We start from the raw sequence: 22,712 nt of genomic DNA on the forward strand, positions 1-22,712 counted from the left end.
GTGGTGTTGTAATCTGGCAAGTCAGAAATAAAATCTCCAATGTGCTGGAGGCAGTGCTTCCCTAGCAGGTTGGGAAGTTTCTTTCTACTGCGTGCTTCCATGTATGGGATGATTCGTCATCATGGAGGCTCATTAAGCCTAAACACAGATCTTCATATATATGTATATGCCAATATATGTATATGCCAGCTGTATCACTAAACCTCAAAAAAGTTAAACTCTAGTGTGCAAATGAGCTACTCTGCTGATATAAGTTATCTCCAACGTGAGATAAGCCTGGCTAGTGATGTAACTTTGAGCGAGCTGGTACGTTCATGGTGCTGAATTTGAAAGGATCCCTGGGTGTATGAAAATAATGTGTAAAAGTCTGTGCGCCCTTTGGTGTCAGCACATACTGCAGATACCAACTGCCCCAGGTTTTCCTTTAGCTGTGTATCTGCGTTACGTTTCACACATGTATTTTTGAATGTTAACGAACTGAAAGGGAGTGAATGGATGTAGCAAACCTAGTAGAGTATTTCAGGATGTAAGCATGGGTTTTGCACAGGCAGAAGATAGAGAATGGGGAATTCAGAGTTCAAACACCTTCTTCTAAAAGACAACATTCCTTTCCATATTCCCTGTAGGGCTCACTCACAGCAGGCTTTGTGCTAATTAAAGTAAAATTTCAGTTGATGAATACAGGGATTTTATTTTTGCTAAATGCAAAGTCTGACTCTCTGAATAATCAGGTTTCATACTTGTATGTAAGCAAAGGAGAGAAGCATCTCCAAAATATGTTGGTCCCTATACACAGGGGAGTCAGAGAAGGAGAAGAATGTTAAAAAGAGGAAACTGAAAGATTTTAAGTATTCCATTGAATGACAAGTGCCCAGGCGTCTTTCAGATACAAACAGGAACACCAGGCAAGCAGCTCTGGGTTGAAAATACAGAGATGTGTAATTTCTGCTGTCGTTGGGCACCTGTATGGCACAAAAACCTGCAAAAGGACAGCCATGGCAATAGGTGTGAGAAGAGCAACAGTAAGAGAGAAAGCAGTGTTTGTCAGCCCTGAATGACTCACTGGGGGTACAACAGAATATCTTCAAGATTTCTTCTGTTTCCTACTGGATACGCTGCTGTGTGGTACATTTGCTGTATGTGGAATGCTGGCCAAGCTGCAGCACATCTGAGCTCAGCATGGTACTCATCCTCAGCCTAAGAAAGCCAAGGTGGTTCCATAATTTAGAAACTCTTCCAGATCATGGGTCTTCCTTTCTTCTTTTGTGAAACCAGAAGATGCACTGAGAAATCTAAGGACTAGGAACACTTAGTTTGTAGGAAAGTCATGAAAGTATTTGTAGGAGAGTAGGAAGGTCATGCTCCTTGAGAAAGAAGCATTCACTCTTTATTTCGTGCATAGCATAATCCTTGGAAGCAGCACTGTCAGTGTGACTCAGGTCTCACCCAGAGGAGCTGCTCTGGTGCTGCAGTGTCTTCTAGGGGCTCCTCCAACTCCGTCTAGTCACTGTTTTGCATAGGCTGCCTTGGAGAAGATGACTGATAATGCTCTGTGAGTGTCGATGTGGATCAGACTGAAAACAATGACCTGCAGGTGAAGTGTTATGTATTTTATCACCTGCTGACTCACAAGAAAAAGCATTATGGAGAAAGAATATTACTGTTACTGGTTCCAGTGTTTATGTCAAATACCTCTCAGCTCGCTTTGGAACAGAATGGATGATTATTGCGAGCCATACAATTGCAAAGCAAATAAATAAATAAATCCCAAGTTGTCTGCAGCCAATAAAGTAATTTCATCGTATTTTACAGCCCGATAACACTGAAGCTGTCAGGATGTGCTGCCAACACGCTCTGTTAGTGCTGAGGAACTGCCCGCTGTAAGGCTCCCCACTTGTGTTGATGTAGCAGATCTGCATGCAAAAAGCCTGCTTTCGTCAGCACCCGATTCTGCTCCCACAGCTATCATCTGCCTCCCGTTGCAGCAAGCACTGAACTGAATGGCAGCTGGTTCCTTCTCACCTGGTTCTAAACTACAAAGAGCAGAAATTAGGAATGACGTAGCTGGATCATTTACTAAGATAATTAAAATTAATTTAATAATTGAAGTTGTTTCGTTTATTTTTCATACTCGGACCTCCCTCAGAAAAGCACACCATTTGCACCATCAGGAGGAAAACCCCTATTGCCTTCCAAACGTACAGCCTGACAGTTATGAGAATTAGAATGCCCTTCATAGAAGGGTTTTCCAGATGGTTGTGATGAAGTATGGGAGGTATTTATTCATGTCTTTGCAGTGTAAAAATGAAATGAATAAACCATTGTCAGCCCATCCGGGCATTCCATGAAGAGTCATGAGTAATGCTGAACAGCACAAATGTCAGGAGATCTTGGAGATGATGGTTCATGTTCCCAGTAGGTAAAGATGTGAAGTGTACTGAGAATAGGTGGTTTGTTTAGACGTGTGGGCTTTTCTTCCAATGTAGAGGAATGAGGGTTTGTGTTCTAGGACTTACTAATTTTTTTTTAGTTTTCTATCATCCAAACCACTGAAAAAAAAAAAAGATTCCCAATTCCTGTGTATAAATTTGAAACCCTGTCATTAGAGCAATTCATACTGATACGTGTCCATCAATTAGCGTAGCCACAGAATTCTGCAAATCCAGAAAGCAGATGTGTTGGGAGTTTTTCCCAGGAGAGAATTCTGTGCGTCAGGGTGCATGGAGAGAGAACCAGAGCTGTTCTCTCTGGATTCATTTTGCTGTGCAGTTATGGAACGTATAATAGCACCCCTGGTGTCTGACAGGGTCTGGTGGTTAGCATTACAGACAGCATTCCGGATTGTATCATCTTTTGGACAAAATTCCAGATCAGCTGTCTTAACAAGAAGGCAGGTTTTTCATCAGTTTCAGATAAGCTAGAAAGTCACTTGGTGCCTAATGAATTGTGACATCTTCTGTTGGTTTGGTTCTTGCAGTCGTGTGGAAAATATCTACGAAAGGCATTGGCCATTAATAAAACAGAAAACGACACAAACAGCACAGACAGCATTGTCTGATGATTCATTGCGCTGGGAATCAGGACATGCAGGCTCCGTGACTGCAGATAATAGAGGCAGTGCCAAGGGAAGTTGCATGCTTTTTCAGGTGCTGTCACAGCACTTGCAGAACAGCACAGCTCAGGGCTGCCGGAGCAGAGTCCTGTGGGTTGGAGAGATCCAGCACTGCTGAACTGCAAATGGCACAGGGCAATAGCAGAGGTTACTCTGTGTTAAGCATTTCTCTCTGGTTAACAACTCATCTTTTATCAAACAGTTCTTTTTCACAGTTAAAACCAGTAAAATAACGTGAAGATTTTTTTTGCTGGACACAGAAAAATACCCACTGGACAAAGGAAGCAGTTATCTTCTTCACCTGTCAGAAGAGAGAAAGAAAATTCCTTTCATGAAATCAGCAGGCCAGCAATAGTAACATTACAAGCAAAGCAGCCCCAGCTCCTGGCTGTAGTTAGCCAGGTGCTCTCTGCAGCGGGATGCCCTGCAGGATTGCCTCCGTAATGACAACAGAGTCATTTTCTTTCTTTTGCTTTAAAATCGAGGTAAAAGGACCTCAGATCCTTAGATTTTTTAAATTAAATTTACAATTCAATGTTGTCATTGAAGTAAACAGGAAAGCCTGTGGGAAAGGGATAATGGCTTCATGTGAAACTCCCCATGCAGGATGCACCAAGGGCCGCGCAGCTCTCAGGCTTTTCCCCTGCACATCCGTGTACTTCAGGTCACAGCCTCTCCTTATAACGTCCTTAACAGAAAAAAGGAAGTTGTTCAAGAGGGGGGGTTATATAACTGAATATCTATAATTAAACCGAGCTATGACACCAATAATCACACTGCATGAAACAAGAACTCCAACTACAAACTTGGCAAGAAAAGCGTGGCTCAGGGACAGGGCAGAATCCAGAACTGTCTGCGTCTCTGGTTCAAGTGTGGCTCTATCAGAAACAGCCAAAGGCTCTTTTTGTCTCTGGTGTACGTGGTGGCTCTTTAATAAGCACTTTGTCCAAATCTCACTGAGGTCAGTAAGAGCCTTTCCATTTTCTTCGTGTCTTTGAATGTAACTGCTGGTAGACAGGTTTGGTGCAGCCAGCTGTATCCCATAGCAGTTATCTTTCCTTCTGACAGTTGTAGCAGGAAGGTTACAAAGGCCCCTCTCCTGCACAGAATTACTTGCACAATCACAGCTCATCAGGCAATGGACGTTATAACTTAACATGGGACCATTTTTATGCCGTTCTCATGAAGAAAAGCTTCCAACTATGCACAGCCTCCAAACAAGGCTGCAGCCCATTGCTGTGTTCACCAAACACTATTCAATATTTGTGAGCTCTGCATGTTGCACAGTTGGAGTCTAAGCAGACGGGTGCTCAATAATGAAGGAAACATGTTCATATGTGGCTGTGCATACCTGGACTGAGCTGTTCTTCCTCACGCTGTCAGTCAGGATGTCCCAGCAGCAGTGAGTGGGAAGGATGCAGGATCAGTGCAAATTCTGACCCTCCTCTGCAGCACCACCTGCTTCGAGATGAAAGCACTGGATAAGCAGCATTTTGTCTGGATGACAGAATAAACCTGACTTATCTCCAGGTCCAAACTTCAAAGGGTCAAGTTGCTAAAATCCTCCCCAGCACTGAGAGCCGTGGCAACTAATTGCTTCATTTTCAGAAGCATTTCCATCTTCTGGCACCGCACACAGCCACAGGAAACTGCTGCTCGCCCAGCTGCAGACATCTGAGAGGCAGACAGCACCTCGGGGATGGAAGGCTGGAAAGCAAAGTACAGGTCTGTGTCACTGACATGTTGACATGTGAAAATTCACACTGATGACAATCCAGGTCTCCTGGTAACATCACATAGTCCAAACAAAGAAAAGTTCCACATAGAAGGTGCACCTGAGGTATGCAAAAGGTTCTTTGGAGCAGATGAAAATATTCCTGGATGCAAGCCTGAGTCCAGCAAGCAGGACCACATTTGGAAAAGGGCAGTAACCATTGTGCCACACAACCTCAGCAACCCAACAGGGTTTATGATCCATGCAGCAGGTACATTTAAAGTAGAAAAATAGATAAAAAGTAAAAGTGAGTTCAAATTGCATTTGAATTCAAACACCCAACAGCTGCTGAATTTCAATGGGCTTTATGGACTGCTGCCTTCAGACTCCTCTGAAATCCCTGTGAGTACCTATCCCCCACAGAAGTGCTCGGATACGGGTACCTTGCTTACCAGGGTCGTTAAGTGGGATCTGTTCAGCTCTGTGCAGCTGTCTGTGGCCACATGTGGCAAAAACGTTCAGAACAGAAGTATGCAACTTCAGAGATGTCTTATCTGGAAGCAGTATAACGCTATCACACGGCTGCTTTCTTTAATATCTCCAAGTTTTCTATCCTATTCCCCATGGGTAGACCAGCACAGGGCATGGCATGCTTATTTTAAGGTGTTGTTCATATAAGGCTGATAGGGATGTGACAAGTGTAAGATTAAATAAGACTGTGAAACCAAACACGTCTCATGCCTCTGTGTCCCTTGCATCTGAAAGCACAGCTAATGGTTTTCATCTAACAGGATCCATGGGAAGAAGTTCTCTAGTGAGCACTGTGAGCTCTACAAGGAAAGCACTGCAGCCCGTCCCATCTCTGCAGGCTCCTTCCAGAAGCAAAGATTTCCAGCTCATTGTGATGAAGGATACACAAATGTTTTCTAATGTGTAAGTTACAGCTTCAAGGAGAAATGTGGCTACCAATGAATTCATCAGAGAACTGAGTTCTGCCATTCACTGCAGTGACACCAGGGTTTCTTCCATGCTGTCAGCATCTCTAGGTATATTTCTGTATATTATTACTGACATAAGTTCCTGTAGTAACCCCTGATCTCCATGTGAAAGCCTTCTGGTTGGTGTTCTTTCAGTAAAGGTTTCACCTAAACCTGGAAATGTGTTTGACAGAAATCCTCAGGACATTTTAAGCCGTTTGAAGATACTGGGGCTCATTCATTTCTTCCCACAAATATCATGCTAAGATTTTCTCCATCCATGAGCAGCACAGAAATTCATATGGAATTAAACTCAGCATCTGATACAAGGCATTGTTTTTGAAAGAAAGTGATGTATGAGCTTTATATAGAAATAGAAGAAATTTAAGTATAATTTCTTGATAGTCATTATTAACTAAAGTTTTCAGCATAATGAAGGGAGTCTGATCTTTTGTGTGCTGGGAATACAGAACATCCCAGGAATTGGAAGGAGTTTTTATTTTGCAGTGCTCCTCCCTCTTGTCTTAACCTGCATGCCTGCTGCCAGAGTGGTTATGAAACAAAAGTAGAAATATCTCCCTCGAGAGTCACCTGGCAGAATCCCCTGAAGCAGAATGAGGCATCTCGTCACTGACAACATAAGGCAAAGAATAGGCTGCTCTCCAAATCAGTGCTGTGCAGAGATTCACGATCTGCAAGATGTAAAAGGACACGAGGAAGATGACTTCTGAATTGCCTTCAGGTCTTTGATATGCAATTGAATCAGTGCTTGCCCTCAGCAAATTTTGTAAATGGCTTTTAGCATTTTAAGAAGAGGGCAGCAAAGGAAATTGTCCAGAAAAGCAAAATTCATTCAGTTCACTGTCTGTAGGAATGTAGCATTCCTGCTGGATGCTACCAGCAATCTCAAATATTCTAGGGTAGGATACAGATGGTTCCACTGACAGTGATTCACTGTCTACCCCAGTAATTGCTTTGTCCATGTGCATGACTGGAGGCAGCATGGGAAGGCAGAAGCAGTCCCACTCATTTCTATGGGACACGTTTCCAGTTAAAGCAGTGCAGTTCCACGGGGCTCAAACACTGCAGCTCGTAGCAGTGGGCTGTGCAGAAAGCACTGAGGGACCTGGGGTGCACTTTAACTTTCACTTCTGTGAATCACAAGGAATGAAAGTAGATTTAAATGGGCACTTTACAACTCGAACAAAGTTTGCCAGCTTATTCTTCTGTTTGTCATCTTCATCTTTTGCCATTTCTGAATGCATAGTTCATTTTCTAACCTGCTCTTCAGAATCAAGTTTCCTTTCTTCCCATTTCTTCCTAGGCGACTCTTTCCCTTGCCCTCCATCCTCCCATACACACAGTGACAGCACAAATAGGGAAATTTTCCTCCAAGGCTTCAGATCTGTGTCTCTGACACAGCTGTCTTCTTCTGCCTTTGTAGCATCCGAAAAATCCAGCGGCCCCTTTTGATTCTCAGGCAAGTAGGAAGGCTTACCTGGCAGTGCTGAGAACTTTCCTACGTGCTGTTAAACAAAGCAAATGAGCTTTGAACGCCTTGTAGTGATGAGGAGAGAGGTGGTGTTGCTGTGCCTGCCTGAGTTCAGTGTCAGTGCCAAGGGTGCAGTTCCGCACTCGTGTGCCGGAGGAGGAAGTGCTGGAAGCAGAGCCATCACTGCCAGCCCCACACCATGCGCTGCATGGCTCAGCCATGGCAGGAGTAGCACAAGGACCTCTACCCAGCCACCTTCCTGCTGACAAATGCCTTGGGCTGTGTGTCAGGAGATGGCACAGACAACGTGAGGAACAGAGCCTTTATCAACAGGACTCCGGGCAGTGTAAAATGTCTTTTTATGCACACATTAATTCCCACAGATTGGTCTTTACTGGTAGCCTCTGGTTGATTCAGTACTGAAGAATTCTGGGTTTTGAGTTCATTAACCTAATAAGGTTGGAGTGCCTCAAATCATTTCATGGTTATGTAGTGAACAGACAGTGCTGGGAGGGTTGTTTCCTCTTGTCACGGTCAGAGAGCTGCAGCCACTCCTAAGGTCACCACATACACTCAGGGTTTTTTTCCTCAGGCCTTTGTTGGAATATCTGGAATTCCCAGATGCCCCCAGTGCCCTGAGACACTTTCCAAGCAGGGCACATGTCACCTCGAAATCCCTGCCTTGTTCACTGCATGTGCCATCAGCTACCTGTGCAGGGCTTGTGCAATTAACACTTGGTCTCTGGGAGGTGCTGAACAAAACTATTGTAATTCATTTCCTTTCTTTTCAAGGACCGAATGAAAACAAAGGGCTTAACTCAACTCTGGAAGGCAAAACAGTCCATTGACTTTAGAGGGAAGCAGAGTTGAAATTAAAATGGGATTTTTAAACTGCCATGGACCAGACGTTTTGTATGATGGCTACAATAGCTTCTGCAGGCTGTTATCTGCAAAGTCCTGGGGGATCTTGTGCAAGGAGAGATACCATATAAACACTGATATTAATTATCCTGCTATTGTGAAGGCATATCAGTGTCAATTTCAGATGGCTCGTGTTAGTATTATAGCTTTTAAAATATGATTTACAATAAAAATAAGTGGTTTTGCTTTCATTCCTGAGAAACACAGAATAGTCTACCACAAAGGAAACCTGCCTGGGAATGAAGTGTTGGTCCAAGGAAACAAAGCAGCTTGGCTGAGCTGAGCCTCACACATTTGCCCTTCCCTCGGGACCATGAAGGCTCCACCTGCACAGTATTGCTTGTGATGCTGTGAGTTTCTATCCGTGGTGTCACAGCTTTCTGTCAAGTAATAAGGCTTTATTCCTAAGTACTTCAGTCTCACTGGAGGCTTCTTCATTAGTTCTAGTTCTTGAGATGTATCATTACAGCCATATCCATTAGCTCTAAATGAACTTTTCACAGCCATAGTAACAGCCAAATCCTCTGAAATACCAGTTATTATAGACTCGGTTCCATTGGAGATCAATACTCTTGCCATAAATGCAACCTACCTTCCCAGCTCTACAGATCCCTGAGTGTTTGGCATTTATTCTTCGCGCAGGGCCGTGGCGGACGGTCGCACATCTTCCTTGCGGGCAGTGCTTTACCGCAGTGCCACCTGGTGGGGCTCGGAGCGGCAGCTCCTTCCTCGGCTGGGTGTTAGCAGCGTTCGGAACAGAGCCATCACTCCGAAATGAGACCCCTTGTCATTCCCACGGAGTCCCTTCCATTTGCATTGTGGAGCTGTTTTGAAAGGCCGCTTCAGACGCTTTCAGATAAAGCTTAACCAGGAGACACGTCCAATGCATCCTCGTGCTCCAACTGCTGCCGCGCTGGCCTGCAGAGCACCCAGTGCCCCGTGTATGTAGGCAAAGAGCAAGGAGCATCCTCAGCACCAACTGCTTCGGTCCACAGTTGCACCCCCACAGCTCCCTTCATTAGCAGAATTAGGAGCAGAAATAATCTAGTTAACATTCCTTCATTTTTTCTTCCAAACTCCAGTATTGCACCACGATGAGCCAACAGCACCGTTTGTCCTCATAGATCACAGAAGGTATTTCATTACATCTGTATTCACAATGCAGCAGTGCCCACTGCTGACATTTTCTATGCTGTATTTTCAAGGGGAAAAGTCCGTACATCCTTCCCACCTCACTCAACCTTATTGTTCTTCTCATCTTTGCTCTGAAAAATCATCCATTAAAGGGATGCACTTTTGTGCAATACTGAGTCACCACAACTACAGCAAAGTCAGCTCATAGTGCCACTTCTCCCAGTAACTGCTGTTCCTTTCTGTAATCCTGCTTGGTGCCATTTCTAAGAATGAAAACAGCCCGGTGCTGAGGATATTGTCCCAGAGCTACCCTGGGAGATCGCAGCCTTCCAAAGTCCTCTCAGAAAGGGAAAAGCCAAGTTCATACATTAAACTGAATTGCCTTCTTGATTCTGTGAGTTAGCGTGATTTCTGTTTCAGTGGAACTCAGACTTATCAAAAAGTGCATCTGAGCGTTCCAGAATCTCCTCGGCCGTACAAAATGAAGGGGGAGTCTTATCTTGAATGTAAATTCAGAAACCCAGCAGCATCTATATTCAAGCGGTTCAGTGGGAGCCACTCTCATGTATCCATCGCAGAGCTGCCCACAAAGGCATCCTGCAGCACTAAGATCTGCAGGCAGCCTGAGTAGTGCTGGCACAACTGCTTGAACTTCCCTGCCACCTCATTTTCCAGTACCATTACTTTTTGTCATCAGCAGAGAAACCAGGATCAACTGCCTGGGTACCCGGGGCAGTGTTAATCCTTGTGGTTGGGGTAGCAAAGTCACGCCGGACTTAAACAGCTGCAATCCAACAAATGCCATCTCACTTGAACACTGGTCAGAATGTGGCTAAGCTGCCTCAAAGGTCATTAAAGAAACATTAAGTGGAATTTGGCTTGGGCAGATCCACAGCTTTCAGTGCAGCAATAAAAATATTTGTTCTGGTGCAATTTAGTTAAAAGCTGAGCATTCTTGTTTTCCAAATATTTGTGAAGTATAAGAGAAGATACATAATAACTCTAAAGGAAAACAACCCAACTGTAACAGCATTGACTTTTTTTGCAAGATCACCTGTTGTATTTCTACCAGGGCTAAGGCTAAGGAGGAGGGAGGTGTTCAGAGCAGCCCCACTAATAGGTGGGTATCTCACCCTTCAGGCCATCTATCAGCCTCTAATTGTTGAAGACTAATGAGGGAGTTTACGTAGAGATTTAGCTTATGCTCAGTTCTGCGAGTTTTCCTATTGACATGAAAGGAAGGTCAAGCTCCAGCTGTTTGCTGCAGGGTTTGCTCCATGAAACACCTGTGTTTGATCACTGCTGGATAAAGAATAAAGAATTAATTTAGAGAATGCCTAAGAGAGGGCACTGAAGTGGGAGCAAGAAATAGGAATCTACGCAGTCTGTCCTTCAGCTACGTGTTGTTTTGATTTTTCATGCAGCAAAAACAAATACATGCAAAATACAACATGATACATTAACATCCTGCCTGTAAGGGATTGCAGTCTAATTAAGAGAGCAGCAATGAGTAAAAGCTGCATGGCCAGGCCAAGCTGGAATGCCAGGAATTGAGCTGATTTCCTACCAGCTGCAGAGCAGGACTGCAGGTCCTCTGCTGGGGGATTGCACAGCAAAGCAGTGCTCTGCCACTCCCAGCCCTGCTTCTGAGATCACGGCTGGTTTAAAAAGGGGAGAAGTGTGAAGAAAGGAAGGAGGGAACTCACTGAACTGGGAGCTCATCTCAGAGCAGCCCGGTGTGAGACAGCTTTGTGCAGCACTGCCCAGCAGCAGGACAAGGCCCAGCAGCAGCCAGAGCTCAGACTGGTGCTCACCCGTCTGTCCCTGTGCATCCTTCTTCCTTCTGGAGCACAGAGCTGAGCGCAGGAGCAGTGCAGCATTGCAGAAGGGCTTCTGTAGAGATGAGAGGCCCTTCCTAGTGACTCCTGCTGTTGATTCCTGTACCCTGACTTCTTCCTGCACAGCCCCAGGCTTCTAGTGCCACTGTGATAGATGTCTGCTTCATAACCAGCCTCTACTCTCAGCTGGGGACACCCTCTGCTGGCCTTTGGTCACAGTGGGGTATGGGATAAGCAGCTGAAATACTCCAGTGTCCCAGACCTTGTTGTACAGAAATGAGAAGAAAACAAGTAATCAGTCCTGTGTACAAGGCCCCAGGGCTGAATATTTCTGTGCTGCAAGAGAGATGTTATCTGACAGCAGTGTGCACGTTATGGCTGTCCTGAACTGCCCCATCATACCAGAGATCAACCTGAAACTTGTTCTGGTCCCTCTCTAAGGAGAGGACAATCTGGAAACCCAAAAACCTTCTCTGTCCTGCATTTAATAGGGCAGTATACAACTCTTCACATCAGTTAAGTGTAAAACTCTGTTCCCTGCCCTTGGGGGCTGGCTGGCATTCTTCAGAGTGAAATGGACCTTTCCCCAGAACTTACCTGTTGTTTCCATCTGTTAAAAATCACACACTGCAGCATTCAAATGGATCAGCTGCAAGTGGGATGCTGTTGCCTATCTGCTGAGATTGGATGGGATAGCACCTAACCAGCATGGTTAGATGGCCTTTCCTTAGCCATCCAGCAATGGAACACAGACACCACATACAGCAGAGCTTTGGAATGGATGTGCTTTCACTGTGACAGCTGGATTCCCCAAATTTAGGCCTGGCTATTGCATGCAAGAGCAGGCGTAGGAACAGAGCACAGGGCAGCCAGCATTCAGCCCTGCAGGAGCTGGCTCTGCTCTGCCTGTTCACACCCTTAATGAGTGTCACATTAGCCAGAACCTACTCATGTAGAAAGATGTCTCTTGTCAAGAGTTAATTATTAATAGATAAATTCAACAGAGAATTTTAATAAGAGATAAGATTAGCCCAATTCAGGTATTCCAAACATAGATATCATCTCTACATTAATCTGTCTGGCTCTTTAAGCATTTCTTTCGTGTCTATTGGTATATATCTGAATACTCCATCGTAGAACTGATGCTGCATTCTTCCTCCTATTATCTGGGCATTAACTTTTTTAGACAATCTTAGCTTTGGGGGACACTAATGCTTTGCTATATCAATGCTTTTCAAATTATAAGCTTCTCTGAGGGATGGGAAAATAGCGAGTTGCAGGGTGGGATCCACGTGCCTGGTAAGAAAGGGAATCAATGCCAGCAGAACTAACACTGCTGGCTCAGGGAATTTAGTCCGACCCCCAGGAAAGCAAGCAGGGCACACCAGGGACTGGGGCCAGCTTCATTTCAGTGACCACTGGCCACTTCTCGACTGGCAAAATCACATTTCAAAGATTCATGAACAAATTTTACTAATATAAGTAAAGTCAAGGGTGTGAACAACCATCTAATTAGTTTGCAGTGGAAAGCAAAAGAAGCCACACATTCTAGAATGACTGATGCCATCTTGGTTTTAGAGGTGGCATAAAAGTCTAAATGAAACATATTTGCTTTTCAGACAAATACTGAAAAGTTTCCAGTAACAGTTCCTTCCTTCCCCTTTCCTTCATTCCTTCTTCCCTCCCTCCCTTCTCCTTCCTGTAAATGTTTCAAGCTCTGATTTTGATCAGCAACTAGGAAAATACTTGTAAAGCCCATCTAATATTTACAGATGGTTAGTGGCAGGAATAGTAACTTCCTTTTGCATTTTGCAGTGGGTGTTTCACGCTTCATATTTCTCTGAGCCTGTCACCATGTGTGACATCACTCTGGGAAGCCAAAATAGAAATGAATCACTCGTGAAGCTCCTGCATCTCCTCTTGGTCAGCTTTTCCAAATCGCATCAGAGGGGGCTGATAAAGAAGCAGGTTTCCCTCACGAAGAGCAGATAAGGCTGCAGACACGGTGTGCCTGAAGGCAGCTCTGCTGCACTCCCTGCAGTGCCTGGGGCCGTGCGTGGTCAGTGCTGCACCCGGCTGGATCACCACTATGGGAACGTTTCTCCTCTCTTCTATTTTTAAGGGGCAGAGATTGTTTTCTGAGGAGTGAACAAGAAATACGTAAAGAATCACCCAGTCTCTCCTACAGGATATTTTTTCATTACTATCTGAGGTCTGTGCATTATGTTGTCAGATACTCAGATTTTCCCTCTTCTGAGCCAAAATCTGAGCCAAACCTTCCAGTTCTTTCTCAATCAAAATTCCGATTGATCTGTCATTACTTATTTTAAGTAAGTAAGTACAATCAGATTACAGCCAGGTTAAAATGTGAGTAAAAGCTCTTTGGAGGATGGGCTACTATGAGAAATGCTGTTGTCAGGTTTTACTGAAGAAACATCCCTGCTTCCCAGGCAGACCTGGTTCTGCTTTTGCAACATCACTGGCATGAATCGATGACAAAGGCTGCATTTCCCTGGGGACACAGTTTGCTGAGCTCTGGGGACCCATTGCCCACACCAAGGAGTTCAGCTGCTGCCCAGGTGCAGGGCTGGCACTGCAGGCTGGGAGGAGCCTTGGCAGCATTCTCACCCTCTGTGTTCTTTCTTTGAAGAATTAGGGCAATACAAGCTCATACAAGCTCTCCTCCAGAAAACACAGTTTGTTTTGACACCTATGGCATGATGGGGTGGTATAATGATCTCTGGCGAGCCTTTCCCTTGCCAGGGATCTGTGTGTTCTTTGTCAATCTGCGATTATTCTTACAAAGTTCATTGCAACATGCACACCCCGAGCCCTTAAAGATCTGCAATCCGCTCCCACGAGTGGAACCCAGCAGTGCATCCCCAGGCTGCAGTGCCCTGCAGTGCCCCATCATCTGTGGGCCTGGCGCTTTCCCCTGATTTGCCCACTGTTTTGTGGCAAATTAAAAATGTAGAAGGAGCAGCATGAATGTTAATCACCAGTGTTCCATCCTCAGAAACATGCTGCAAATCCCTTTGAGCCTCGGCTCTCTCACAGAATAAGGGCAGATTAGGGACAGACTCACCCCACTCACTCTGTTTTTACTGGAGCAAAGTTCCCACTGGCTGCCGAGGAATCGAACACCACTTTGACATCCACAGCCCCCCTCAGGGACAAACCTGTGATATCACAGCACCAAACCACAATGAGCCCCATGTCACTGCTGGCTGCAGAGGCTGCACTTCTCACTGCAGCTGAGGCAGGGCTCAGGAACTGCAGCATTGGCACCAGCATGGCAAGCTGTGCCCCATCAGCTTCTGCACGATGGGAGAATTGTTGCTACAGGAAAAGAGCAAAAGACGCTGCTGTTTTGGGAACCATCTGCTGGGTGGCTCTGGGAGAGCTGTGAATGCAACCAGTAACCCCTGGTTCCCCAGAGCTGGGACATTGGATTGGGTCTTAATGAGACCTTTGCCTTGGGTCTCCAGGGGCACTTTGCCACAGGAGATGGTGCTGTGGGCCATGTGTTATAAGTAAGGCCTTTATACTCAGGCAGACACATAGGTGAGAGAAATTTGGCAAAAGTAACCCCAGTTTTGCTGCTGGCATCCCTATAGAGCAGCAAACACTTCTGCTGTCCATGGAGCCACAACAAAATGTTATGTCCAATATCTGTGTTCATGACCAAGGGATCATTGATTCTAATTTCAAACTTAAATCAAGAAAGAAGGTTCAATAGAGAAGTAGTGTCATTCATTACCTCACAATTCATTAAATACAGAGGAGTTCACATCTCTGGCAGAATGGCTTTAAAAATCAATGTAGGAATATTTGTATGAGAAATTACAGATAAAAATTACAGGCATTTAAAAATGAGTCTGCCAAAAGTTAGTGTGATACTGAGAAAACTAAGGAAGGGAAAAGCACACACCAGATACACTTGGGAACAGTTTGTCAAACAGGGAACTCTTCAGGCTCCTCAGGAATTACTGATGGCAGAACTTTACAGCACATCATAGAGCAAGATAAGGAACCCACAAAATGAAGCAGAACTCCAGAAGCCGTGAAAGTTTAAGTTGTGCAAAACCATGGATGCAAAACCAGAGGGAAGCCAAAGAGCCCCCTGGCAGCTACAGGGGCACAGAGAACTCCCAGTCTGTACCTCCAGACTCCCATTGTGGTGCTGGGAGGTGAGACGGGAGCAAGAAGACAGACCCAGACCAGCTGGCATCTTCCACAGCCTGCACGCATCCCTTCTATCCAGAGGAGAAAGGAATCAGGATTTATTTTCCTCCTAATAAAGCAGGTTTATAGGCAGCCTTCCTTCTGTGTTACCCCACAGACAAAGGACTACAAGAGGAGAACAAAAGTGTTGCAATCTTGAGCTCTTCAGTTTGGTCCAACTAAGTGTGACTTCCTTGCCATTAAAATGGAGGCATTATATATAACACCAGTCAAGGAAAGACTAGAAAAATCGCAGGTACAGGACTGGAGTGTGCTGGATGGTGCTCCTGGGCAGGGCAGAACAGCCGGGCCCTCAGCCCCACAGCTCCCCACTGCTCCTGCCTGAAGCAGCTCCCCGCAGTGCCTGCTGATGCCATCTCTGTTTGCTCAGAGGTATTTTATACCCACTCCTCCTCATGAATACTTAGCAATTCACCGGGACATTCCCGTAAATCAATTTTAAACAGGTGGGGAACATTTTCTTAAAGCCTATTTTGAATTTGCGAATGCTGGAAGCCTCATTAGAAGAATTACAAGTAATACGCCATTAATGTGTCCAACAAAAAGAAATTAATTCTGAAGATGAACTACAAATGAACTTCAGATCAAGAACTGTCTGTGGAAATCGCATTGTGATGAAGAGAATAGTGAATACTGGCAACTCAGGACAAGAAAATGAGGCAGAATGAGTGAGTAAATTACTTCTGCATGTGCTGTAGCTGTGGCTGGGCTGAGTCTGCCACTGGGCCGTGTACTATTACTGTAGAAATAAACATTTTTTGTTTTCATGTCCTGACCCAGCATTTCAATGATGGTTAGTCTATTTTTCAAGACTGTAAGAAGAGGATGGGCTAGATGAGAATAAACAAGTAGTATCAGGTTAAAACCAGCTCCCAGAAATGGAGATTATGGAGAGCACAGCTCCAGCAGCACGTTCTTCACAACCTGAGCTGTACCTCACTCAGCAGTGCTGGGACAGCCCCTGTCCTGCCATCCTGCCCCCCAGGTTCCCATGCCCACGAGCTGCCCACGCCCTGCGGCTGCTGCCCACGCTTTGCTCCCAGACCTCAAAAGATAGAGCATCGTTATCTTCACTGCCGGCTGAGAGGCAAGGACTTTCCCACCTAAATGATTAAAACAAAGACAAGGTGCGTGCATTGCTCCATCGGGAACGGAGCAGCACGAGCACAGCATCCAAGCACCGCCGCACAGCATGTCAGGCAGTGGCAGAGCATACCCTGCTCAGCAGGACTCGCGGGTGCCCTCCTGCTCTCTTTCAATGACAAAATGACCGTCTGGGCCATCAGAGCAGCAGCTTTAATGAAACCGTGCCGCGCCGCTCGGCTGCCCCGCTCCGGGCTCCATCTGCCCGCATCCTCACTTCACACGTTCCCCTGCATCGCTCGCCTGTCTCTCTAGATGGCGAATGCTACCTTGCTTAACGAAGTCACTGCTCAACATTTTCACATTCAGGCAAGCACTCCTTGACTCTAATTTACACTCAACATTTGTATGTGAGCATTACTCTAACTCCTGTTAGTTCGGTGTTACAGTTGGAACGATCGCCGTGGCGGAAAGGCAATACAGAGTGAAATGACAAAAAGGAAAAGAATGTCTCCAAGGATCTCAGCTCATGGGGAAAAGCACCATAAGGGTTGAATCTCCAAAACCAGAAACCTTTTCCCAGTGGCAGTCAGCCTTAAATGAGGTTTAGGAGAGGTGCAGCCGGGCTCCACCCGGTCTGGTCACACCGCTGAATTGCCTTCACCTGTGCTCCCAGGGCTGACCGGTCCTTTCCCAGGTGCTCAATCAGTTTTTCAGGCTGTGACTCAACAGTTCCCATAGAGCAGAGTTAAAGAAAACCTGTGCTTCTGAAGTACTGAAACAGACCTAACTAATGGCTCTTAGACTCCTTCTTAGACCGAATCACTCATGGCATCATCACATTTCGTATTTAACTAGCTGCAGAAATAATTGGTAATTAGTCAACAAAGAAATCCGAAATGATCAAGGATGCATTTCTCAAACTTCCCAATTGAAAAAAAAAAATAAAATCACTGCTCATCTTTTTCTGATTTTCAGAATACAAACCAGGATTTGTAGATGCAGAGATTTCAAGCAAACCTTCATTCACTTCTGAACGTTTTGGGCTGCTCTGACCACAGACTGTGCTTTGCTTTCTCTGAGGGATCCAGGCGCAATCTGGGAGTAGCAGCTGTTCTCCCTTCAGCCCAGAAAACACCTGAAAAATAACCATGTAATGCACAGTCTTCAGATTTTGGACTGTTTCGTATTTCTCATCTGAGATGACTTAGGACTTACACTACCAAAATAATAGCACAAGTTATGTTTGGGGCTTCAGTGACCTCCTGATGCGATGCCCAAGGGCTGCCAAAGGGGCAGCAGCTGACTGCAGGCAGTGGATGCAGCTCTGTTGGGCAGGCAGAGCCCACGGGCACCTCCTGCACACAGCCAGCATCTCTGCTTGTCTGGGCTTTCAAATAGAACAGATAGGTGAAACCTCGACAAAAGCAGGAACCAATCCTGAGACAAGAGTCCCTTTACATGTACTTGTGCAGAGACCCTTCAGAGTGGAGCACTGATGCTCTACAGACCTCTGTGGAACTCCTCTGTATCCCGTGAGACCACGGAGTGATCCCACACCCACAGAGATGTGCAGGTAATGCAGCAGCCACAGCAGAACCACCCTTCGAGGCTTCAGACCCTCCATGGAAGGTGCCTTCCTTTCCTTACCAACTGATTTTCTCTCTCTGGGTCAGGATGTTTAAATCCGATGCAAACCTGCATACAATCAGTTTAATTAAGATCCACATTGCACTTTGAAATCCTCAGATAACAGGCAGTGTATAAATGTAATACATTACATTTCCAAGGGGAGTTAGGCAAGATAAAAAAAGTTCCACTCCCACGTTTGTATTTTAGGCACATTGGAAGGATCTGGGACCAAAGTACATTCTAGAATGTGTTCAGATGTAGACATTCAGCTTTAATTACTCGGGACAGAACTGCACTGTGTGCCCAACAGCTCTGGGCAAAGGCTCTTTTCACTTTGTGGCCCCTGCTTCACAAATCCATTTATAATTTAGGTAATGAGGTGATGTGTGTATGCATACCCACATATATGCAGGGTTTTATGCCTAGTTTGATTTTAGAAATAGAGTTTACAATGCTGCAAATACTTCTATGTTCACTCAAACATATGTAATTAATACCACAGAGATCACCGAAGGAAAACAAAGTGCTTTCCCAAAGAAGATGGGGACCATCCCCCATTACAAGTCAAGATTTGGTAGAGACATTTCTCACATGAGTGCCCAGTTGAGAAACTACCAAGTAAGTAAACTTGGAGTAAGAACTGCTGGTTTTCTTCAGTGCCCATTTTGCTTTCAGCACAGCCTTGTTTATGGGATTCGTTGGAGTCCCTCTGGAACACTCAGCAGTAGAGTGTAAATTAAATGGGGTGACATAACATGGGTCCCTTCAGTTCTTGTGTCAAAAAGCCCTTTGTGTGTATCTGGATGGATCTGAAGGCCAGGCAGACCCACAGCACAGCGCTGAGGATGGGCGCGTTGTTGCTGCAGTGATTTATCTCCTGGAGCAGCCAGGTTCTCACCGGGCTGCAGAATGCATCTGGACCGGCCTAATGAGCACATTCCTCACCATCAGCGGCTGCGGAGGGCTTGCAAATATTTCAGACGTGATTCACACAGCCAAAAGGTCTTGTTTACTGATCTGCTATTTATACCTAGCTCAATTAAAGCTCTTTGGAAAAAAAATAAAATCAAAGATTCCAACACTGGCAGCGCTGATGGAAGTGAGTATCACCTCATTAAAAAGGTTAGAAAAACAACATTAATAATTTTGATCGTTTCTTTTGGGCATATTTATGTCCCAGTCTGTGCTCAGCTCCATCAAGGCCCCGTGCAGAGCGATGCTGACAGCAGTGAGGTGGATGCCCGGCCAAGCAGTGCTCCTGGGGGGCACTGAGGGGACCTCGGCAGCAGTGAGGAATGCCCAGCACTGTGAGCAGGGCTGTGCTGAGCCCAGCTCAGCTCCTGCAGCTCCAGAGCAGAAATCTGGCCAGGTACTGGCATGTTCCATCCTTGGGCACAGAGGTGCAAAGTGCTGTTTTCTGGAGCCTTCGTGGTAGAATTCAATACCAAACATTGGATGTCCCATGAATGAATGCACTCCTTCTGGTCCGTGAAGCAGCTAGAACTTGTTAAGGTTTGAACAGCACAGCCCTGCTGAGCCCATCAGAGAGGAGGAAGCCGTAGATGAGTGTGAACACTCACGTGGCAGTGAGCACTGACATCAATTCAGGCATTAATTAGTGGTAGGAAGAAGGCACAACGGTCCTTATGTAGCATTTTAAAATTATGAACCCATTAAATAATAAAGGTTTTGTTCCTTTATTACACTGTTAATAAATTTTAAACCACCATATCTATAAAAAAACACAATTCAGTCAAGTGGAAAGCAGACTAATGCGGGTTTAGAAAGAGTGCAACAAATTATAAATGCTTCCTACTTTATCAGCATTACGGAATACTATTAATTTTAAAAATAGCTTTTAAAAACATACGTGGCATGCCATAATGGAGATGGCTGCGTTTCAATACATCATCCCGACAACTCCTTCCACAGCAGTGAGTTATGCAGGCACGCCAAGCTCTGTTTTGCAAACGTGGTCCGTCCCACACTGCAGCTAAAAGTTAAAGGAAGCAGTTTTGGCAGTTGATTCAGGGCTGTGCTCTGCTGGGACCTCAGAGCAGGGCTGCATACAGGCACACAAGGGGCAGGATGTGCCATTCCATTCCCTCCTGCTGTGCCTCCCAGGGCAGCAAATACCCCAGCACACCCAGCCCAGCTCCAGACTGACCATTAGTACTCATTTGGGATGGTTAAAAATAAAGAGGTTAATGGAAAATGCTAATGTAACAGAGTTCCTGCTTTAAAATACTTTGTCTATACACGTTTTCGGTGCTAATTGGCATGGGTGTCCATAGAATGGTGCATTATGCCTGCCTAAATGATGAAGGAGGCAGTTGCCATAGCAAGGAGTGTTTTTATTGACTGCTTAAAGGAAAGAGACACATAAAACCAGAGGTAAGGCCAGAAAATAAATTAGAAAAACCCTTGGGTAGCTCCAGCTTACACTTGAGCTTTCTTTCATTCTTCTTGTGTTATTATTATTCAGCTACACGGTTCTGTACTACGCACAGAGCAGCTGCAGCCCAGGCAGAGCTTTGCATCCTGCGGGCAGGGGGACAGGAGGACAGGAGGACAGGAGGACAGGAGGACAGGAGGACAGGAGCTCAGGGGCACGCACTGAGGTGCAGCTCCTGCTCACATTTCTGCAGCTGCACCATTCCTGGCTTTCCATCCCTGATATTTCAGTGCAGCACAGACTGCACTCAGTGTACCTGCAGAGCAGGATGGTACTCACAGAGCACGTATGGATGCACTCATGCGTTCTCTAGTCACATTTTCTTTTATTTAATAACATAAGAATATCCCTAAATTTAATCACAGCTTACTGGGTGCTAATTCAACCAAAAAGGCCAGAATTTGCTAGAAAGATTGTTTTCTCTGTAAGCATCAGAAAGCAGATGTTTTCGCTGTGAGCACTAGAATGATGATCAAACTCTAGATAAAGCTATAATGATAAGGTTAGCAAAGTCAGCTATTTTGTTTTTTTATCACTTCCAAAAAGGCAGAATTGTCCACCTGGCAATGACCATCTCTGTTCCCCGTGTCCGGCTCTGTTCAGTATCCTTCTGCCCATGCCCTCCTGCAGCACTCCCAGGAGTTTAACTGTGCTTCATCCTTGCTCTGCCCTAGGCACGCGCAGGGTCCTCTGACAGGACACACAGCTCACACTGATGGCCATGAGCTGCTGCTGGAGGAGCACATTCAGTCTGTTTGCACAGCATCCGGCGTGCTCCAAGCTGACACCCGTCTCTCATTTTTCCTATTCTATTATGATCAGCTCCTATTATTCAAGAGTATTTCAGCTCCATTCATGATGATACACAGAGAAATGCTCTGCCCAGCCATTCTGAGAGTAAGCCATCTAGCTTAAATGCAACAAGATCATTTCTGCTCTGAGCAAATGAGAAGAGACTTTCTATTTTGCACACCACTGATCTCTAGGTTTTTGTTTGTTTATTTTACCAAACCTACTTGAGAGAATTAAAATATTAATACACTGGTGCTATTTAGGTAGCAACCAGAGTATGTCTCTCATTTATATTAATTTCCCAGGAGGGAGACATTTTGAAGACCAATCAGAGAACAAAAGTAACCTCAACTTTCAGCACGATGAAACGTCCCCTCCCCCCTCCCAGACTGAAGCACAGTTACAGACCTCAGTGCTCCGTTCCCCAGCGATCACCAGCACTGCTCAGTGCATGGCAGCACTGCCCCGGCCTCTGGCAGCTCTCCTGCTCCTGCACGGCTTCCTATCTCCTCCCCTGTGCTCTGGGTGTAAATGCAGGAGGGGCAGAGCGCAGCTTTTCTCAAGCCAGAGGAAATCCTGCTGGGAGAGCCCCGGGGCGGTCAGCACGCAGAGCTTTCAGGAAGGAGTTTGCTCTTAGCGGTGCACGCAGCGCTGCTCCGTGTGCAGACAGGTCACCGTCAGTCACTGCAGCACAGCAGGCTGCACGGCCCTGCTCCAGGATGGGGCGCTGCATGGGCTCAGGTGGGCTCAACACCCAACACCTGCTGTGTCTTTGTGACCTCTGCTGCGGGACAGGGAAAGGAAACGTGCCCCTGCTGCTGAGGTCCCCACGGCAGAGGTCAGCCGTGATGAAAACATAAGGACTCTCTCTGGAAAGTGTCATTCAGATGTGTTTATCTCCACACGGACTCTCTGCGGACAGAGATGTGTCTCAGTACCACATCCATCTCGGCCCTGACTCCAGCCTGGAGTTCCCTGAAGCAGCCCCGAGCCCGGAGGAGGCATCTTTCCTGGTGACAGGTCTGAGGACTTACAGCACCTTAAATCAAATTAGCAGACAGCATGTGAGTGGGAGCCGCTCCGAGATGAATGAGCTGGCATTTTTTAAAGAGTAACAACGAGGTAATAAACAAGATTAACACAGAACCAATGGACGAATGGAGACAAATAGGCGGAATGTCCATGTCATGTCACGGGGGTTGCGTGCCAGACTTCTGGCAAAGTGTCTGAGACAGGAGTGGGTGATTCGCACCTCCTAAATCACCGGCATAAATCCTACCCTGCGTTAATGGGACGTGAATGGTCTGCTCCGAAAAA

General features: G+C 45.8%; 1 long non-coding RNA gene across 1 annotated transcript; it reads right to left on the reverse strand.

The window, feature by feature from the left end:
* Window positions 1-1,799: 1,799 nt before the first annotated feature.
* Window positions 1,800-22,162, reverse strand: LOC149916475 (uncharacterized). Its single transcript, XR_016469940.1, has 5 exons — window positions 21,804-22,162; window positions 20,019-20,141; window positions 17,504-17,654; window positions 4,464-4,819; window positions 1,800-3,413 (listed from the first exon to the last, which is right to left on the reverse strand). It is a non-coding gene; the product is annotated as an uncharacterized LOC149916475 (long non-coding RNA).
* Between the last annotated feature and the right edge of the window lie 550 nt (window positions 22,163-22,712).

The sequence above is a fragment of the Phasianus colchicus genome, chromosome 11 (genome assembly GCF_987193195.1).
Source record: "Phasianus colchicus chromosome 11, bPhaCol1.hap1.1, whole genome shotgun sequence".
Taxonomy (NCBI): Eukaryota; Metazoa; Chordata; class Aves; order Galliformes; family Phasianidae; genus Phasianus; species Phasianus colchicus.